Here is a 12,868-nt window from a genome sequence, read left to right on the forward strand (position 1 = left end):
GGTGTTTACTGACTCCTTTCCTGCAAGGACTTCAGGGGGATGTAATTGTGTCTCTCATCTTCCATTTTTTCCTCACAATAACTATGTGAATTAGGTTGGGCTGATAGAGAATGCTTGACCCAAGAATATCCAACAAGTCTCATGGCAAATGGGGATTTGGACCTAGGTCTCTGAAGGACCATGGATCCTTTATAAGCAGTTCCTGTTTGCATGGGGCATCTGGGTTTTATGTGCCATTAAACTGAATTCATATTAGCAGACAGCTTTAGTGGACATGATTCCCTTCTCTCCCACAAACACATGGCCATGTCAACTGTAGATGGCTGTTATGAGAACTGGAGAACTTCATGTGTGTCTTTTTTTAAATTTTTATACTGCCCTCCCGCATGCATCACCTTTTTATCATGAAAAAGTAAAAGTGGAAGCGATATTCATCTTTTTTCTGGGGGGAAAGAGCCTTACCAAGTCTTATTAGATTATGTGCATATACATACATGCATCAAATTTCGTCCAAGTTAATTTTCATCTGTATTAGCTTTTCAGAAGAAAAGGTGCTGTTTCCTGGTAATTATCATAGCTCCATTTCTTTTCCAGCTGTGTACTCTTTCAAGACAGATACTCATACACAAGTGGATGCCTTATTTGGTGCTTAATCCTGGAACTAAGCAGGAATTTCTGAGCAATGCAGCATGAAGGGGTCACTCAGGTCCCACTAGAGCTTTCCTTTGCTCAGCAGAACAAGCAACTTGCATATTAAATACTGAAGAAGCAAACAAAACAAGAAAATGTAGGGGACCGGCAAGGACTTGCAAGGGCATCTAACTTTCTTCTTCTATTGAGGCTTTGAGACTCCTGGTAGAGAAAAGCAGCATATAAGAACCAACTCTTCTTCTTCTATACTATGTCATCCTTTCCTTCCCTAAAAGTCCCCATAGGCGCTCTCATTTATTTATTTGTTTGTTTGTTTGTTTGGATTTTTATGCTGCCCATTCTTTGCAGCTTTTGGCGGTTTACACTGAAACATTATCTAACTTTACATGGAACATATGAACAACTTTCAAAACATTATAACAGTTCAATACCTCATTATTTCCCAAAATCATCTTAATAATCTATAGGAACATTAAGTAGTATAAATAACAACAACATTGGGAGGTCAGTTATTGCAGTCATGGGAATAATATTTTCCTGCTTCATTTGTTCCTTCCCATCCTCCACCCAACCTACCTTTACCTGCCCCTCCCTAGCTATCACTCCTTTACTCCCGCTAGTAGATTTACCCATGAAATCTGTGGTCCAGTTGCAAGGTGGACTTGCATTCCCCTGTGCCTTTCATGTTCTATTTCCTTTTTCTTCCTCCTTGGAGCTCCCACGTCCTCACTTGTATTGCTTCCTTCTTGCCTTTGCATACATCAGCCAATTACCTTTTCCTCACCCACCTCATCTTCAGCTATATTTTTATTTCATTTGTATCCTGCCTTTCTTCACAACGGGAACCCCAAAGAGCCTACATCATTCTCCTCTCCTTTATTCTCTCAACTACCTATGAGATAGGTAAGGTTAAGAATGTGTGATTGGCCCAAGGTCACCAAGTGAACTTCTACAGCAGAGTGGAGGTTTGAACTCGCTCTCCCAGAGGCTTTTGTGAGGTTGCTGCTGTTGAACAGTAGCAAACAGCTGGGCTTGGGTGAGTCATGCACCATGGTATCAACTTACCCAGTGGTTGTTGCCAGACCTGGCTCCAATCAATCCACTCTCAAAGACCAAAACAGTTTTTTAAAAGGTCTCTGCCCCCTTCCCCCGCCCTTTTTCTTGTAGTAACCAAAGGACAATACAATTGTGGTTGCCTAAAAATGACCACTGAGACCACTCATTTCTTAAAACTGCAAGGACTGCTTCTATTATCTGGGGTGATTAGATCTCACCCCCCCCCTTTTTTTTTTTAAGATTTCAGATATTTCTGCAAACTTGGGCTTCTCTCTGATTTGTAGAAAGATCTCATTGGTCTGTTCATGGCTCCAGTCTCTGCATTTAAGCATCCCTCAAGGAACTTGCAGGAAAGGGACATCCCATTCATCTTCCTTCCTTCATCGCTCCCCTCTCCCCCACCATTTCTCCACTGTCACTCCTCCACTTTCTGTCTCCCTCCAACCTGCCCCTTCCAATCGAGTGCTCTGTCCCACTACTCAGGACCAACCCTTTGTCCTTCTATCTTCTGTTCTGAGGGGAATGATGACATTGATAGACGGCTTCTGCCCTTCCCTCCCTTTCTCCTGCTTCCATCCAGCCAGTGAAGTGATGTTTGCCAGGGACTAATAAGAGGGTTTTTTTCACTACATTAGTGAACGAGGGTGTTTGAGAACAGCAGTGGCTCCCCCTCATCTTTCTTCTCTACTTGCCTGTGTCTTCCATAGTGGTTCTGCCATGATTACATCACCATCATTGACTGAGGTGGGACGAGCCACAGCTCCTGCTCTTAACCGTGCCTCCAAAGGTGGGCCACCTGCCTGAAATTCATCTAAAGGGGAATAAGAACAACAATAGCTGCAGGCAGCCTCCTTGTCGTCTTCCTCCTTGTTGTCCCCAGCAGCAGTGGCCTGGCAGCATGAGATCATTTTGCTTCTCCTCCTGCCTCCCCTCCTCCTCCTGAGCCTGCCTGGATTCAGAGAACAGTGGTCTGTTCTCTCTTTGGGTTTTTTGTTTCTTTTTTCTCCAAGTCTGGGGAGGTATCCCCAAATTTGGACAAAAGCCTCCATCTTGTCAATGAGATCTTAATCCATTAATTTAGATATGTGGCTACAGATAAATAACTCCCAAAGCAATGACTGATCCTGCGAGAAGCTGTATTCACTAATATGATTGGAGGATGAACAACAAGGTCCCACCTTTGAATCCGTTCTAACATAGGCATCAATCACAGGACTGAAAAGATCCTTAAGGTCACCTACTCTGGCTCTGTATCCTCCACATAGTAACTTTCTTATGGACAAATTCATGTCCTCCAGAATTCTAAAGTGATAGAAAGAGACACACGAGCTAAGAGTGCATCACAGCAGAGCTGCTGGCAAAGGAGAGAGAGGAAATTAGTAGATCAATCAAGATGGCTGGGGCAAGGGAGCCAAACTGCATGGCATCAAGAAACAAAAATATATTAAGATGTTCTTCAAAACACCCAGTTGGGCTGTTTGCATTGCTACTTAATGAGACTTAATAGGCAGAAATAAGAGCTAAGAGGCCAGACGCCTTTCCACAGGTCACAAGTAAACGCTCTGTTTATCAGCAGCGGCCAAGGAAATCACACACAAAACACACACATGAAACCACACAAAGGACAAGAGGCCAGTCTATTATACGCTGAGCCCTAGAATTAGCCAGCATAACTGGAATCAAAGGGTTAACACAGCACACACTCATCTCAAACGTTTTGCAGCCGCTTTTTTTGATGAATGAATCTTTTGTTGCTTAAACAAAGATTCCTTTAGTATCCAAGTCTCAAGTCATTGCCCCATTGTACTCCTTAGACTCTATGGGAGCAATTAAGACAGGCAGATAAAACCAAAATACTTTACAACCACGCAGACTATTTAAAAAAAACTGTACAAGGAGATGCAATGAGAGATACTTTATGAAAAGTTCTGAGACTGCACAGAGCCACCGTGGTCAGAATCTTTTTCTTGCCTTTTCTTTTTTGGCTGTACTGGGAATCTCAGCAGCGACGTATGACTCAACCGAAACTTTGATTTCATTACCAACAACAACAAAATGTGGAACAGTCACACATATTCAGTCCCAGCAGCTGGGTGGAAAAATAAACACATTATTTCAAAGTGTTACCAGACAATTCACTGCAAATCCTTCTTCTTGGTTCTTGCAAACAGTTCATCTTTCACGAAACAATTCTTGTGATCCAAAGCAGCTGAATGGGGCCCTGCGATCCATAATTCTACAGGAGTCACTACAGGAGAACTACTGAAAATCCCCTAAGATTGGAAGCAATGTGAAGTTTCCATGTGAAGCCCAGGAGGCCCAATGGTGGACCTGCAATTCTCTTTTATGTTGCAAGTCACTTAGAATCATAGAATCATAGAGTTGGAAGGGGCCACACAGGCCATCTAGTCCAACCCCTTGCTCAACAGGGAACGAAACAGAAATGCTAATAAAAAACTAAAGCATACTCCAAACAGAAGCCCCAGAGAAAGTTTACAGGCTGCTCCTACTATCTCCAGTATAGCTCTGGTACAGCTCCGGAATACCTCTACTGGTAAACACCCTAATCAGTTCTTTTACTCAGAAATTGATTGTTTTGCCTTCAAAAGCAAAACTGCAAGACAAGCCAATGCAAATATACATCTCTGGAATGTTCCCATGTCTCCCTCCAAGTTCTCTTCCATGGCACATTAGCCTGAGACCTTCAGCTCAGGTGCCAGTGACTGCTCTTCTCCCTCCTGTGTTTGCCATGCTAACTCTAGTTTTACCTCTAGTAACCAAAGCATTTTGCTCCTTATTATCTGCTTCTTCTAATGAATGTACCATTCTAGCATCACTGCTGGTGCCCAGAAAGTCAAGAGATTTCTGTTTTTAAACAAAGAGTCACTGAAAGCTAGGCCATCAAATCTCTGGATGCCACCAAGATGAATACAGGGGTAGGGTCATAGGGAAAGGGGAATGACAGAGCCTAGGCTTTCCATGTAGAAGATCTCATGTTCAATTCTCAGCATCTCTCATGAGAAATTACCAGGTTACAGCAAGTGAAAGGCCTTCCTCTACCTTGGAGAGCTACTGCCAGTCGGAACTGATAATAATACTGAGTAGGTCAGAATATGACTCAGCCAGAGGCCCAGTTATGGCCAGACATTGGAGTGGAAGCCCAGAGCCTGGACCCAGAAGGTCAGCAGGGCTCCCCACTGCAAAGCCTAACATTGGCAGCTTTGAACAGAGCTTTCCCACAGAGATATGTCCTAGTTTGTTTGGGTGTTTGGTTTTTACAAAGCCAGCAGCAGGTACAGCAGCAGTTTTCAAATGCTCCTCTCCGGAGTCGCCTGCAAGTTCAGTCGCCAGCAGTTCAGCTGGCTGGCTGGCTCTTTCCCTCTCCTGCTGTCACCCACCCTCAATCCCATCAGCCTCTTCTTCCTCCAGAAACACTTGACCGGAGCTGAATGGAAAAAGTAAATGTCAAACTTTCCCTACCCAGCACTGCAAGGGTGTATATTTTCAACCTGTTTCCTTAACTGAAACCTCCCCCTGATGTTAATTCTGATAGGAGAGAAAAAGAAAGAAACTTCATCATTCAGAATTAATACAATTTAAGAAAGCCAGTGTGTATGGTAGGGGAAGAATCCTCTCCTTCACTTTTCTGTACTCTACCAGTTTCTTACAAAGACAATACATAATATTGCCATTTACTAAAGATAATGAGAGGAAGGGTTGCTATTTTAGTACTCCAGCTTCCCTCTGAAAAACTATCCCTCTTTAATTAATGTAGTTGTGAGTTCCTGCATTGTGCAGGGGGTTGAACTAGATGACCCTGGAGGTCCCTTCCAACTCTATGATTCTATTAATGTCAGGAGAGGAAACAGTTAAATAATTCATCTCCTTCCTTATAGTAACGATTGAAAAAGAAAACAAACCTAGTTTTAAATGAACACGGGGGGGGGGGGTAAGGTTTGACTCTTAAGAGTGGTTTAAAATTGTTGCCCCCATCTTCCTCATCGTTCTTGTAGCCATAAGATGCTTGATGATACTCCTGTCAGCTAATAGCTGTATCTTTTCTTCCTGTACATGTAGTCTTTAGCAAGGACACAACTGTACAAACAGCAGGGAGTATCCTGCCCTAATGCAGTATGTCTCATTCTGTGGTTTGTCATACATTTCTGGTTGTTCAAATTACAGTGTGAATTGTCAACATTTGTGTGTTGCAAGCTTTTAAGTTGTCAGAGTTACAAAGTCTAACCACTACACCACCAGGGCTTAAATGCGAAACACACATCTTCTCTCATAGTAGACGAGGTTGTGCTTTATTTGGTAACTGCATGCACCGCACAGGTGCAACTGCAGTCCAGCATGTTATGAAATAACTTCTGAGTAATAATTGTCATACTATCTGTTTATATTGTTTGGTATGCCAATAAAGGTACTGCTGTCATTACTTGAGGAAGAAAAAGTTGAAGTTCATCAGGCATTCTTGCAAGGATCAATTCAACTTCTATCTTAGATGATGTCATACTTATTTTTTTCCTCATTTCTCTCAGTGAATGACTCAAGATAACTCAAGTTAACTTCAGAAGTTAGCTTATTTCAAGCTACTTGCCCTGCTAGCATTGATGCATTAATAAACCTCATCTGATGATATCACACTTCCAAAGAATATTTTGCTTGATGTGTATTATGTCTTTTCTAGAATAATCTCTGTGTGTTTTTCTTAAATAACATTTTGTGATCTTGCCCGCTAGTTTTAATAGGCCTTAGGACATGTACACAGGGATACTGCACTAAAGTGAAAGGATTAGACTTAATGTGTGTGTATTATTAGATCAACTCTCATTGTATTTAGCATCAAGTCTATTATATATATATATAATAGACAACTATTACATTAATATAATTGCTCGTGTTATTTCTGCATCACCCACAATGCATTATTTGTGGCTAATCCTGACACCATTACTTCATTCTTCACAGTTTATATTGTCACTTCCACCTCCAGAAAAGAACACAGTCACCCACTAAATGCAGTGTTCCAGGGTCCCTTCTGCTTTGGTAAGAGGGTGTTCAGCCGACTGTATCAAAGCCAAATGAGACATGACAGATTTCTGTGCTACTTCCCTCATTGATATATCCCCACCACCATCACCACCTGGAAGCAGCCTTCTCAGACTGCCCTTCTGAAAGGAGAAAGACAGGCTTGCTTAACCCTTTTTATACCAATAACTAATGCATACCTGAGAAGCTGCTATTAAGCCCACACAAAAAGAAAGACCTGTTTTCTTTTCACCTACATGTAGGAAAGCAGCTTCAGGCCTTGATCAATTACAGCCATTTAAGGCTGCTTTTCATTTTCAGAAGAAGAAGCATCACATATACCAGGGAACAGAGACATGGAACTACGTGTCACACTTAGGTTGGCCCTAATATCTAATAATTAATCCAAAGGCAGCACGACTTAACAGGCTAAGTGACTATTTTTATCTGTGTATTTGCTAGCCAGTGTCTCTTTTGAACTGCACAGTCAGCTCAAATCCCAGCACTATGCTGCTCTTCCTTAACTTTCAATTGCCCTGTGAATGACAGCTCTTGTACCACTAATGAATTAGGCAGCCTGCAAGAACATGATTTAGAGAATACCTAATAAGAAAGCACGTTCTGCACCCAGCCTGAAGAACATTCAGATTAAGATTCTGTTGGGCAACGGGAATGCCCCACTTCCCAGCTTGGTATGACCCAGCCTATTTCCACACGGACTGCGATGGGTTCAATGCTGTTGTGGGGGGGGAGGAGAGTTCCTGCTTCTGCAGGTGCATTTTTGCACCTCCCAGTTTCCCTGGCTTTTCTCTGATCTTGCTCTAGCCTGCTTTGCTGTGATGTTTTGGGAAAGGTCATAGTAAAGACTGGATAGTTGCCGCTGGATGGAAAACTTCAGATTTTTCATTTCATGTGCTATTTATTTATTTATTTATTTAAATGTATAGGCCACCCCTCTTGAGCCTGTCATTTCAGGGCTGTATACAACATTATAGAGTAAAACACAGACATCTAAAATGTGATTAAAACTACTAAAAACCTAACATTAGATCTCCCACATTAGATTTTCCCCCCTTCTTGCCATTTTTTTCTCTTCTGGCTTTGAAAAAACAAAACAAAACAGAGAGCTTTGGGTCACTGCCGACCAAATGACTGGCTTGCAAAGAACCACGTTTATCGCATGGAGCGACATCACAGCTATGCGCTCTCATCCTAGTCACAAACAGGCTTTCTTGCATCTCTGGGCTTGAAAACATCTTCTTGTGCATAATCCAAACTCCCTCCTTTTATTGGAAGCTGAAATCAAACAGCATGTCCTCTCCAAAGCAGACTCATCCTGTCCTTCCTCTACCCCTTCAGTGCAGGAGTTTTTTCAGAAAAGCTCTGAAGACATTTATTAATGTCTTCAGGCAGTGCCATTGGCCCCACATTTGCTTTGTTGTGATGGTCTTGGAAAGATTGCAGCAAGAACAGGGTGGTAGGCATATGGAAAAGGATGCATCTTCCCAGTCCCACCCACAGCAGCATTATTTCCCTGCTGCAAGGGCCCGTGATGGTTACCTCAAAACATTCTTTCCTTCTCAGATTTTAAATTGCAAACCTCACATGACTTCCTCATGAATAAACATTCTCAGGGCAGAGGATGTTCCTGGCTGCTGTGGGCCCCAGAGGGCCAGCAGGGGGCTGTTTCTGAGCCTCCCACAGCCCCCATACCCAAAGGCACACAGGGGTTGCACCAGGAGGTGGCTCGCTCCACACACCCACATCCACCAAACTGAAAGAGTCCAGGAGGCCAGGGCAACTTACTGGGACTTCTATTCTGAAACTGGCAGGAAGTTGGAGGTGAAGAACTGATCCCTTAACAGCTGTTCCTAGCTGAGAGCTCCCTCCTGATTGGGGCTAAACTACCAGGGCAGGCCTTTCCTGACTGAAGGCCATCTCCCATTGGGGGAATATTTTTGATGTGGCCAATCAGGTTGGAAGTAAATTGGCTGCATGCAATTTGACCTGATTGACCCTCATTGGCAGGGTGCAATTTGCACTGATTTGCCCTCATTGGCAGAGTGCTCTCTCTATTGGTGGCATGCCCCCCGGGAGGGCCAATCAGGTAGGGAGTGAGTTGTCTGTTTGAGCTTTATGATGTTTAATAATAATGATTCTTAAATGCTGAAGTTCATTTCCTGAAGTGCATTTTTACAAGAGGCAGTTTTTATTCCTTTTGATGCTGTGACCATGATTTGCAGGGGGCATTCGATCTTCAAAATGGATGGTTCCTCTCCAGCCAGATACGAAGGTGGCTTTGGCAGCTGGTTAAGTTTGTGATGTTCGTCAGTTTATAAAGCAAAACAATTGATGAGTCACCATGAGCCAGATTCAGCATCTGCAGAAGTAGTCCCTAGCAGAGCAGAAGGCAACAGACAGAGGAAACTGTCAAAGAAAAACACAGCATGGTGAATCTGAGTGGAAAACTTGCCAGTTACCAGGACATCAGCAAGGATTTGAGGCTAGTATAACCCTAATATGTTTACAGAAGACTCTCAGCCGTCTGAAGCTCTGGGCTAGCTCAATATCCAAGGAAATAGTGTCTGCCAGCCCAATATGCCGCTGGTTCACATCCTTGAAGATATACTGCTATTTTAATTGATGTCATAACCCCTACTGAATTATGCTTTTACTTTAATTTGGAGTGAGGAAACTGGAGGTGGGGTCAGAAGCTAAATGACATGAAATAAACACATTTTCCAAAGCTTTTTTTTTTGGGGGGGGGGGATTACTGTGAATCTGCAATAAGAAGATATTTAAATGCCCACCAGTCAGTCATATCTTTGAAATCTACTTGTATGTGTTTCTACTATCTAGCCCTGATGATAATTAATCTGCATTTGTTCATAACCTGTGCATTGTCAGACCCCATATCCGTAGGCATAGGTTCCGGAGTGAAGGGAAATTAACATTCTTCCTAGCACCACGTAGGTCTGTAAAACCCTTCTCTACTTTTATACAGTGTTAAAAGAAGAGGCATAATTCACATTAACAAAAATTCTCAGGCTCTTGTTCTTCCCTCCCTGCTGTCCTTACATGCTACTCAGAAATGAATAATTTTCACTTTGGCGGGGTACAAAATACCTCTGAAACCACACATGTGGTTTGTTCTCTTCTCTCGACAAACCAGAATTCCAAACCGTGGCTTAATCGCAGCACGGTGCAGTGGTTGGAGTAATGATGAGAGTTAGATCCCTACTCTGCCATGGAAACTTGCTTCGTGACTTTGAGCCAATCATAGACTCTCAGCCTAGCCTACTTCACAGGGTTGTTCGGAGGGTAAAATGAGGAATGGAAAACAATATAAGCCACTTTGATTCGCACTGGGAAGAAAGGTAGAGTAGAAAGAAGTAAACATATGTCCGTAGGTTAGAGAAGTCATATTTTGTGATTCAAATGTTACTATTAAATTCTGTGCTCTGTGTAACCGGTGGAGGAAGCATGGAAACATAGGGTCATCCAGGCTTTATACAATTAGCAAAATCAAAAAAGACTTCTTACAGACTTTAGGGGAAGTTCCCCTGTGTGTTTGTGTGTGTTAGAAAACGACAGCATATCAGGAACAAAGGTTTCCCCTGCCCCAGACACAGGTGGCTCATGTTCCCTAAGGGACAAACTAAACATGTAATCTCTAAGGTAGCCTCCCAGAGTTTCCTCTTGACTCTCGTCTCCCTTACGATAGTAGAACTTGGGAATCACTTGATGAAATTAATAGGCAATAAATTCAAGACAGAGGAATGGACTTCACACAATTCATATTTAAAGTGATGACCACTAGCACAGACTGCTTCTGTCAAACTACGGCCCTCCAGATGTCCATGGACTACAATTCCCATGAGCCCCTGCCAGAATCCATGGGAATTGTAGTCCATTGACATCTGGAGGGCCGCAGTTTGACTACCCCTGGCTTAGACAGATTCAGAGGTCTCTCAAAGGCTATTATCCGTGATAACAAAAGTGAAACCTCCATGTTTAGAGATGGTAGAGCACTTAATAGCAGTTCCCAGGATACTGACAGGGAAGGGCTGTTATATTCTTGTTCTCCTTTTCAGCTTCCGGGGGGGGGGGGGGGGTATGTAACTGGCCACTGTTGGAAACAGGATCCAGAATTAGATGGGACCATCTAGGCAGCACCAGCAGGAAACCTCTGTTGTGCTTACTGCCTCTATTCTGGCCCTTATCCTCATGAGATGGAAATGAGATCCAGCAGCAGTCTTTGAATTTTGAGCTTATATTCTCTCTACAGCTTGGGGATCAGGAAATTAATTCAGAAAACACTCTTGTTCATTTTCTTCTGTTTTAGAATTATGCTCAGTTTGAAGTTTATTTTTTTCTCTTCCATCATCCAGTTCCCAGCTGATTTTCAGACAAGGAGTGCCAAAATGCTTCTTATAATGTTTTTGACCAGAGCCAAGAAAAAAATGCCTAGAAATTCCTTCTGGTGTTCAGTTAATTTGATCATCTAACTACCTGGACTACACAATGGTATATTACCTACAACTCCTCTGTAATATGTTCATGAGCAGTAGATGTTCATATATTTACACAGTTCTGTGGTTTTCAAAATTCTGACATTAAAACCCAACAATGACACCTTTTAACTGAATGCTAGCAGCACTTGAGAACTTAACAGGACATCTGTTCCTTGTCTAGGCTTCCATAGCATTCAAAATATGTCTGCATATCCAGGCAGATACTTCTTAGCAGCCTGAAGTTGGCAGTACGTGTATTTTGCTAGGCTGGATAACGATCAGGCCATGTGGACAAACAATTCTGGCAAATACTTAAATATATATGTATGTAAATTAATGCACCAAATAGTGCCAGTTATGCTTTTTTTGTGGAAAGGAAATATATGCAGAAGAATGCCAGGAATGAAGGTCCTTGGGGAAAGTGCTGAGATAAGTGTGTGGATTTATGGAATGGTTAGACCATCCATTAAAAAACAGCTGTTTACTGATGTTTATTCTATAAAGGTAAAGGTATCCCCTGTGCAAGCACCGAGTCATGTCTGACCCTTGGGGTGACGCCCTCTAGCGTTTTCATGGCAGACTCAATACGGGGTGGTTTGCCAGTGCCTTCCCCAGTCATTACCGTTTTACCCCCCCCCCCAGCAGAAAGCTGGGTACTCATTTTACCGACCTCGGAAGGATGGAAGGCTGAGTCAACCTTGAGCCGGCTGCTGGGATCGAACTCCCAGCCTCATGGGTAGAGCTTTCAGATGGCTGCCTTACCACTCTGCGCCACAAGAGGATCATATTATTTTATAGTTTAATACAATTATGTGTCTGAAATCCTGACCTGGAAGAAAACTGTTATCAGATTGGTTTCAAAAGGCAGAGCATCACTTCTAATATCTACACTTTTATTACATAAACACATACAAACTATTAACAAATCCATGTGTTAACTGTCAGAGGCCTAATAGATTTTGCAGCATTCTTCTTTCTGCAGCAGACAAATTTGTTTTAGATAATGTAATGGACGTCACTGGAAACCACATTCACCAGATTGCAAATCACATAACTGGACGTTGGCTTTGCCCATGACACAGACTACGAACAACAAGGAAAAGCTCCAAAGGAAGTAAGACAACAGAAAGGCAGACTTGCGTGGAGGATCTCATTACGATGGACAGAATAAAATCCATCAACAATATGAATCAGGACATAATTCACCCTGCATAAAACATCAACAACACAAAACAAGACTGGACATAGGAAGTCTGGATTTGTTTTCAGGTGGCTCAAAATGTCAATGTAACACCATCAGTCTTTGTATCATCAGCATCTTTTTCACTCTCTCAGTTAAGTCTCCTTTCGGTGACGCTGCAGCTCAGCCTACTTGCAGAGAATAAAAATGACATTTCCCTTCCATGTTCAGTTCCCACTCTGTTTACTCAAGTCCAAACACAGGCTGAGTTTGTAACCAAGGAAAGTGCACCCGGGTCTGCAGAGTCACCCCTCGCTATCTTCATGCCAGAGAAGGGCATGGAAATAGCACAGCCAATGAATGGTAACACTCCCTCCTCCACACTACCCAGACAACCATCAGTAATGTCCTGCTGTTTCTGTGACACTCCTGCCAT

The 12,868-nt window shown here is 42.7% G+C and overlaps 1 protein-coding gene across 1 annotated transcript in view; it reads right to left on the minus strand.

The window, feature by feature from the left end:
- The window catches only part of ANK2 (ankyrin 2), a 331,669-nt gene that overhangs the window by 317,121 nt on the left and 1,680 nt on the right, over positions 1-12,868 (minus strand). The window lies entirely within an intron of this gene.

The sequence above is a fragment of the Paroedura picta genome, chromosome 10 (genome assembly GCF_049243985.1).
Source record: "Paroedura picta isolate Pp20150507F chromosome 10, Ppicta_v3.0, whole genome shotgun sequence".
NCBI lineage: Eukaryota > Metazoa > Chordata > Lepidosauria > Squamata > Gekkonidae > Paroedura > Paroedura picta.